At 39.0% G+C, this 9,415-nt stretch overlaps 1 pseudogene; it reads right to left on the bottom strand.

Annotated features, from left to right (window-relative positions):
• Positions 1 to 208: 208 nt before the first annotated feature.
• LOC110329430 lies at positions 209 to 8,845 on the bottom strand (annotated as a pseudogene).
• Between the last annotated feature and the right edge of the window lie 570 nt (positions 8,846 to 9,415).

Raw genomic sequence — 9,415 nt, 5'->3', positions numbered from 1 at the left:
AAAAGCTTTAAATATAACTATACATTGTAGCCCCTGAAAAAACTACAAACTCTTTTTGAAAAGTATTTTGTCTACAAAGATTCTCATCAGCTGTACAAAAAATTTGTGCAGTTTTTATACTGAAGCTAATGTTGAACTGCACTTGAATTTCATATTTTTAGCAAAATGATTGCATGAGCACATATACTCCACACTTTAGGACAGCCATTTATTCTTCATCCTCATCTTTCTCCTCTTCGTCTTCATCTTCTTCTTCCTCCTCCTCTTCCTCCTCTTTTGGTTCTTTCTTCTTCTTTGAGCCTGTTGGCTTACCAGGACTCTTCTTTCCTGCTTCACTTTTGCCCTTGGCATGGTATGCAGCAATATCCTTTTCATCCTCTTCTTTAGCTTGGCAGATTGCTCAGACCACATCTCACCCAGTTTCTTCACAGTATCTCCAATAGACAGGCCAGGGTGTTCACTTTTGATCTTAGGGCGATGTTCATAGCAAAACAGGAAGAAGGCAGATGGCAGTTTCTTCATAATACTGGAATCTTTTTTCTTTCCTTTCTTATCACCTTTATTTCTTCATCTCCCTGGGTTTTTTGTTTTTGTTTTTGTTTCTTCTTCAAATTTTTATTAGATATTTTCTTCATTTACATTTCAAATGCTATCCCGAAAGTTTCCAATACCCTCCCCCCACCCTGCTCCCCTACCCATCCACTCCCACTTCTTGTCCCTGGCATTCCCCTGTATAGGGCATATAAAGTTTGCAAGACCTAGGGGCCTCTCTTCCCAATGATTGTTGACTAGGCCATCTTCTGCTATATATGCAGCTAGAGACACGAGCTCTGGGGGTACTGATTAGTTCATATTGTTGTTCCACCTATAGGGTTGCAGACCCCTTCTGTTCCTTGGGTACTTTCTCTAGCTCCTCCATTGGGGGCCCTGTGTTCCATCCAATAGATGACTGTGAGCATCCCCTTGTGTATTTGCCAGGTACTGCCATAGCCTCACAAGAGATGGCTATATCAGGTTCTTTTCAGCAAAATCTTGCAGGCATATACAATAGTGTCGGCTTTTGGTGGCTGATTATGGGATGATCCCCAGGTGGGGTAGTCTCTGGATGGTCCATCCTTTCATCTTAGCTCCAAACTTTGGTTCTATAACTCCTGCAATGGGTATTTTGTTCCCTATTCTAAGGAGGAATGCAGTATCCACACGTTGGTCTTCCTTCTTGATTTTTTGTTTTGCAAATTGTATCTTGGATATTCTAAGTTTCTGGGCTAATGTCCACTTATCAGTGAGTGTTTACCAAGTGATTTCTTTTGTGGTTGGGTTAGCTCACTCAGGATGATATCCTCCAGATACATCCATTTGCCCAAGAATTTCATAAATTCACTGTTTTTAATAGCTGAATAGTACTCCATTGTGTAAACGTACCACATTTTCTGTATCCATTCCTGGTGGGATTGCAAGCTTGTACAACCACTTTGGAAATCAGTCTGGCGGTTCCTCAGAAAATTGGACATTGTACTACAGGAAGATCCAGCAATACCTCTCCTGGGCATATACCCAGAAGATGTTCCAACTGGTAATAAGGACACATACTCCACTATGTTCATAGCAGCCTTCATCTCCCTGTTATAACAAGCTTTGTAGCTCTTGGCCAAATCTTCAAAGTTTGACTTTTCCTTTTCAGAAGTAGTTTTCTGTCTCTTGGAGCATTTCTTGGAGAGCTCCATGAAGTTGACTGACAAGTCAGGATGCTTCTTCTTGAGCTCCTCCCGTCAGTCTGCAGGAGAACACTTTGCCCTGCGGCTTGTTGGGGTCACCCATGATGATGACCAGCGCGAAGTCTACCTGGTGCGAGTTCTTCCCTCAGACCTCCACAAAGAGACTTCCTTCCCCAAGCTCCTGCGAGAACTGCTTTATCCCCATGATCCCGTTTTATAAGGATTTGAAGTCATTTGTAAAAGATATCTCAAGAGATAGAACATCTGCCTTCCAGAAATCATGCAATTCAGTGAGACATGAAATCTGTTGTCCGAATTATCGATCATGTTCTTAAAACACAATATCTTGTGTTTAGTTGACGTGAAGACTCATTCCCATGAAATGGTTCCTTAAATTGAGTATCATGCAAGATCAAACTCTATCCAACCCTCCTTTTCTTCCCCTCTTGCCTTTCTCCTTTACTTCACTTTTCCATATTTGTTTTTTCAGGAATAGGTTTCCTGTATGGTGCTAAAACATAAGCCTTGCAGATATCAATGTCATGTCACAATGTCAAGTGCTTAAACACCCCTATAAAGTTTCCACATGGTGGCTCATATTTTCCACAAGAAAATACTCTACTTCCTTTCAAAAGAGGCAATTTCACACTACAAATGCCGTCTCAAGATCTTGTGTATACTTATTTACCTTGGGTCAGCTATAGCTAACAAATTACTAAGAAATGCCCCCAAATCTTTAGTTTCCTCTCCCATGCTTTACTTTTGTCATCTATTAATCATTGATTTCAAAGTCAAAGTTCTTTTTATCTCTCATAGATTTCTCTCTGTGTCAATGAAGCAACCACCATCAAAGCTGAGATTGTACTTCTGTGTGTCTTCTTTGTGGGTATGTGCGTGTGTGTGTTCTTTGCTTTCTACATGGAGAGTCATTTTAATCAAACCATGGCTTCTGCATCTATATGTCATACAGCCTCTTAATCATATTCCTAACACCTTGTTTCAAATGTCACAATAAATTACATCTTCCAGTGTTGTCTCTCTGAGCAAAATTGCAAAAATATGAGTAAATTTCTGAAACACTGTTGTGATTATGGTATAGTGTCTCAAAATTTTTCAGGACTTCCTTTATAATACTGACGGTTGTGTAAGATCATGCAAACTAATGCTTACCATCTTAGAAAGTACCTCACATCACATGATAAAAACTACAAGTGTTTTACAAAATGTTTAAATTTAATATGAATAAGGAAATTGATTTCATGGAAGTGAAATTTCTAGTCACAATTTTTGAATTTGTACTTGACAGGCACAGCATATGCACTCTACATGCATCACTCTCCTTTGAGCTAGATGAATGTTCCTTAGTCATTCAGTGTTTCCCCCTAAGAGAACCTGAGCTAGTCTACTTATATCATGTGATATCATTATACCTCTAATTCTATGCTATACTTGTATTATACTACTAAAGTATGTCAACTTTAAAATAATTATTTCTCTGTTGAATTCTATCTCTTTTCTTTAATATTTATGTTTCTTTTTCCCACCTCCACACTTCTTCTTGAAGTATTTCCTGATACTACTTCAATGTGATCATTTTTTATTGTGATTTGTTTTGTATGTACCTCTTCTTATGTCTAAAATCTTAAAATTAAATATATTCTTACATAGTTAATACAGAGAGGAAATGTACTACTTAAATGTACTACTTAAATCATTCAGTATCAAATGTTGAATTGATATACTGATATATAAATATATATGAATTCACATTCAAAACAGTGTGAGAATTTCATTGCCTGAATTCACACCTACAACTCACACCTTTGTTAGAAGCAGGGAGAGAGGAATTAAAGAAAACAATATATATCCTTTGTCATGGTGGTAAGAAAGGGACTGGAGAGATGGTTCTGTAATCACAATTGATTTCTGCATTATCATAAGGGCCAGAGTTAAAATTCCAGCACCCAAATAACAAAATGAATTTCTTTGTAACTCTGGCTCCAAGAAATATGAAGTCTTCAGGGAAATATATGTACATACTACATACATACATACATACATACATACATACACACACACACACACACACTTAATCACATAAATACACATAGGTGAACACATTTATATAGGAACTTTATACATAAAATATAGGAACTTTTACATAAAATGCATGGTAAACTATTCATCCATTTGGGATGATTTTAATTGGTGTTAGGATGATCACAGCAGAAATACAAATGTTCTTAAATCTGAACACAACAAAAATATCTTAAATCATGTAGTAATAGGGTGAGAGTATATTTTTTCTGTACGTATTACAAAGATCATGTCTCCCAAAATATTGCAAGAGAGAATGAATAGATAAAAGGAATGAACCATATTCATATATATATATATATATATATATATATACATATATATATACATATATATATGTATATATATATGTATATATATATATATATGAAATATATGATATATCAAATTATGTATCACAAGTAGAGAAATGCAGACTAAGCCAGTTTTTCTAGTTCTGTTGCTACACCTGAATTAAGCAGGCCAAAGAGAGCTCATAGGGAAGCCCTGACTGCAATGAGACTTCTGAAGAGCCAGGCTCATGTATACTCCTGTAAAGGCACTTTGTCACATGCTAGGCATGGGAAAAGGCAAATGATGGTGTTCTACTCTCAATGCCTAGATATGTATCCCTTCCTATCTCATTGCAGGTGGATGACTAAACTTTTTACCTAGTTGTTTTCTGTTTTTTGTTTGTGTGTTTGTTTGTTTGGTTTGTTTTGTTTTGTTTTCAGTCAGAGGTTCATTCCATCATACTGTTCAGGTAAGAAAGAATGAGTCTATTCTACTACAAAGGTTAGAAGAACTGATAGCAAGAGGATTAATATAAATAGAAGTGAAAAGAAAACTAAACTCATTAACATGTAGAGCAAAAAGTCATAAGACATAGAGCCTGGGTTTATGTAAGAAAATGATCTGTAGAAAGGAATGGAATCATGGCTAGGGATGGGTGGGTAGTGAGAAGAGCAAGAAGGAAGTGAAAGGGAGGAATGCACAGATTGTGGGCTCTTAGGACTGTGTTGGTAGGCTTTCTAAATATTCTCTTAGAGTTGCCTTCAGAACAGTCGAAATGAATATGCTGAATATGATGGTAATTCTAGCATGTTGGAAGAAACAGAGGGTAAGGGACTGAATCCACTGTAGGCTAGAGAGTTCTTGACTGCAAAATAACCAAATTAATTAAAAGAAAAATTTTTTTTTTCTTTTTTTTTCTTTTTTTTTTTTTTCTTTTTTTTTTCCGAGACAGGATTTCTCTGTGTAGCCTTGGCTGTCCTGGAACTTGCTCTGTAGACCAGGCCGGCCTCGAACTCAGAAATCTGCCTGCCTCTGCCTCCGAGTGCTGGGATTAAAGGCGTACTCCACCACGCCCGGCGAAAAGAAAATTAAAGAAAAACAGAATACATAAAATAAAAAAAAATCTAAGTAGAGAACCCTGGGCATGAATAATGGGTACTAATGTTTAAAGTATAAAACCATGCCCAGGGGATAGCTTAATGCTCGAATTCTGCTATTGTGTCTTGAGTGTGGTGAAAAATAGAGAGACTGAGTGAACATATTCAGTGTTGTACATAAGCAAGAACAGGTAAGAGGTCCAAAGATCTCCAAATCCATGTTTAGCGATATGAACTCACAATTTAACTAAACAATTGTAGAACTGGGAAGGCAGCAGACAAGTTCATTGTTAGGCACACTTAGTCAGGGCATAGAGGGTGATTCATATGGTCTCAGTTCTGATTCTGCAAGAGGTTCTAGAAAATTCTTTATTGCTTGGACAAGGTTTCCTATTCTTTGCAGATTGATTCCTTCCACTCCACAGTACAATCTCATTATCACACATTAATTGTCTTCGTTTGGGAAGGTGGCCTCAGTACCTACTTGCTGTGGGACCCTTTCTTGACAGCATTTTGTGAGTGGGCCGATTGTTCCTAGAATCCACTGCCGCTTCAGTTCAATGACTGGATGGATACCCGACTTTTATCTTGCTTTTAGTTGCCTTGTCGACCCAAGTGAAGAGTCAGTGATTTTTAGCAAAAAGAAGCTGCTAAGTGTCTGTTTCATGATGGTCTGTTTCATGGTCTCTGGTTATTGGTGGAAGTATCAAAGAATGATATTAAGACAATTAATTTCCTTTTGGAAGAAGCTTTATTTTCTGTCAGAAATAGTCCATATTTGTGCTTGAGAGTGGAAAATCAGAGAGGGTTTGCCAGTGAGCCCGTTTCTAATTCCTTACAGCAGATGGGAATGCCATACTTTGGGATATTATATTCCATATCACTAGCCTTCTCAGGAAGTATTGATGACATGTTAACTTGTCATAAGCACCAAGAGCTGCTAGGCTTGCCTTACTTTCCTCCCACATTTAACTATAACCTTTCTGCTAGAATTCGGCTTTCACAACTTAAAGAAGCCCCTTGCACTCAGCTCTCCTTAGAATGTTTTGCACCATTCTTTCTGCAGCATTGATTTGGACTTTTTCTACTTCAATTTCAGCTATGTCATGTCATGCTATGACAATTCAAGCTGCAGACATTGTTTTCCAGCCAGCAATTCACTAAAGTAGTTCGAGATTTTGAGATAATATATTTCACATAGTCTTAAATATGACAGATTCTAATGCTTGATATTTTAGCTGTAGCTGAATTGTTTCAAATTAAAAGATGTTCTGTTAGGCTGAGATTTTCTATGATAGCTTTGGGTTACTAATTACACCCGCATTAGTTTCTCATGTTCACTAAATTGTTCTTTCTCCCACAAAAGCTATCTGTCATTTGTTATTGTATTCAACTTTTTTGTGAAGGCTATTGTTCTGTTTTATTGTGATAATACAGCATCAATAATTAATTTATGGTTTTCCAGGTCATATTTTCTGATATCTTAGTAATGGAAAAGATGGCACCGTAATGAGTTTCTGATATTGTTTTCTTTCTCAAGCACACCTGTGTGTGTGTGTGTGTGTGTGTGTGCGCGCGTGCAAGTGTATATTCATATATGTAGTAGACAATAGACATATATTCATATATGTAGTAGACAATACTAAACCTGCGTTTAGTATTGTCTGCATGTTTGTGTACACGTTTATGTGATGCAAAAGGTTGAAGCTTTCAAGATTGTTGTTTCACCACTTTAATTAAAGAAGAGTCAGTTAAAACCAGAGGTTTGTAATACAGCCAGTCTCTAGGCAGAGGTTTGTAATACAGCCAGTCTCTAGGCAGAGGTTCGTAATACAGCCAACCTCTAGGCAGCTAGCATTTAGGATTCTGCTTCTGCTTCCAAGGCTAGACTTAGAGCTCCACTGCCATACTCACCAACATTGTATTTATGTGGCTTCTGGGTGTTTAAACTTTGGTCTATTGACTTTACCCACCATGCAATATCCTAACTATGAAGGAGAGCATAATTGCTCAGGAGTATAACCCTGAGTATTACTCAGGAGGCTGAGGCAGAAGAATCATGGGTTCAAAGCTAGCCTGCTCTAAATAGTAAGAATGTGTTAAGAAAAAAATAATTTTAATTAAATTTTTGTTCATTTATTTATTTATTTGCAGAAAGGTGTATGTGAAATCAGGATTACCTCTTTTGAGTCATTTGTCTTGCCAATCAAAATTTTTAGAATGGAAGTCGAAGGACAATTGGCCTGGAAGAGAAAAACCACAGGGAATGCAAGCTGTAAATCCTGGTAGCTTCTTGGATTAGGTAGGTAGAAAAGAGATAAAGAAATGGCCTCTGTGCTTGATGAACAGACAGTGTAATTACAGAAAGTAGCTGAACAGGGAGCTTCAGAGAATGGGTGTACAAAGAATCTCATGTCTGGGAAACCATGCCCAACCAATGTGATAAAATAAGGAAAAGGAAAGGCTGACATTCAGAAAATCCTGTAGAGCAGAGGCTCCACAATGCTATTTGATAGACTACAGACATCTGCCTAAGAGTGGGGCTTTTTTTCTTTCTATTTAATCTTTTATTTAAACACTCCAGATTTTATCCCCCCACCCCGGTCCAACGTCTGACTGTTGCCCCATCCCATACCTCCTTCTTACCCCCCTATCTCCACTAGGATATCATCACACCTCACTTCCTATCACCTACCACACCAGACCTCTAAGCTCCCTGGGCTTCCTGTCTATTGAGAGGTAGGTGCCTCTTCTCTGACTGAACCCAGACCCAGCAGTCCTCTGCTGTATATGTGTTGGGGAGCCTCATATCAGCTGGTTTGTACTGCCTGGCTGTTGGTCCAATGTCTGAGAGATCTCAGGGGTTCCAGGTTAACTGAGACTGTTGGTCTCCTATAGGGTTGCTCTCCTCAGTTTCTTTCAGCTTTTCTCTAATTCAACCACAGGGGTCAGCAGCTTCTGTCCATTGGTTGGGTGTAAATATCTGCACATGACTCTTTCAGTTGTTTGTTGGGTCTTTCCGATGGCAGTCACAATAGATCCCTTTATGTGAGCGCTCCATAGCCTCAGTAATAGTGTCAGGCCTTGGGACCTCCCTTTGAGCTGGTTCCCACTTTGGGCCTGTCTGTGGACCTCCTTTTCCTCAGTCTCTTCTCCATTTTTGTCCCTGCAGTTCTTTCAAACAGGGACAATTATGTGTCAGAGTTTTGACCGTGGGATGGAAACTCCATCCCTCACTTGATGAGCTGTCTTTCAGCTGGAGGGTGGAGCTTCTAAGAAAGGCAAAGTACATTATTCCATTCAGGAGATTATTAGTCCTCCCTTTTTCTTGGTATATCTTCATGGGACTCTGGTTTCCTGGACAGTGGGCTCTACAGATTTCTCTTAGAAGGAGTATGTTTCATGTCCACCCAGATCCATAAGGGAAACTTAAGGTTCTATGGTGTTGACCTCGAACAAGTGCCTTTGCCGTAAGTTGCTTCAATAACTCCAGATATCTCTGTATTTAAATACAATAATTTAAATCTTAGCAGTTGCAGAACTGCAAAGCTTTACCTTTCTGGTGTTACTAGGAAAACAAGAGGTGGGGTCCAATGTTTCAATGTCCACCAAGGCTACAGTAACATCATCTATTTGCCTCTTATCTGACCCTGAGATAACCATTCACTATGATTATTTTCTTTTTCTCTTTTTTAAAATTTTTAAAAAATTTTTATTGGATATTTTATTTACATTTCAAATGTTTTTCTCTTTCCAGGTCTCCCCTTCAGAAACCCCCCTATTCTATTACCCCTCCTCCCAACCATCCACTCCAGTCTTCCTGGCCTTGCATTCCCCTATACTGTGGTTATAGAACACCCTCAGGCTCAAGGGCTGCTCTGCCCACTGATATCCAACAAGGCCACCCTCTGCCACATATGATGCTGGAGCCATGGGTTCCTCCATGGGTACTCTTTGGTTGGTGGTCCAGTCCCTGGGAGCTCTGGGGCATCTGGCCACTTGACACTGTTGCTCCCCCCACAATGGGGCTGCAAATCTCCTATGCTCCTTTAGTCCCTTCTCCAACTCCTCCCTTGGGGACACCACACTCAGTCCAATGGTTGGCTGTGAGCATCCACCTCTGTATCTGTCAGACTCTGGCAGAGCCTCTCAGGAGACACCCATTTCAGGCTACTTTCAGCAAGCACTTCCAGGCATCAACAATAGCATCCGGGTTTGGTGACCCATCCCAGA

Source organism: Mus pahari, chromosome 12, assembly GCF_900095145.1.
Source record: "Mus pahari chromosome 12, PAHARI_EIJ_v1.1, whole genome shotgun sequence".
NCBI classification, from domain to species: domain Eukaryota; kingdom Metazoa; phylum Chordata; class Mammalia; order Rodentia; family Muridae; genus Mus; species Mus pahari.
Note: the sequence above shows the minus strand (reverse complement) of the source record. Positions and strands in the feature narration are given on the sequence as shown.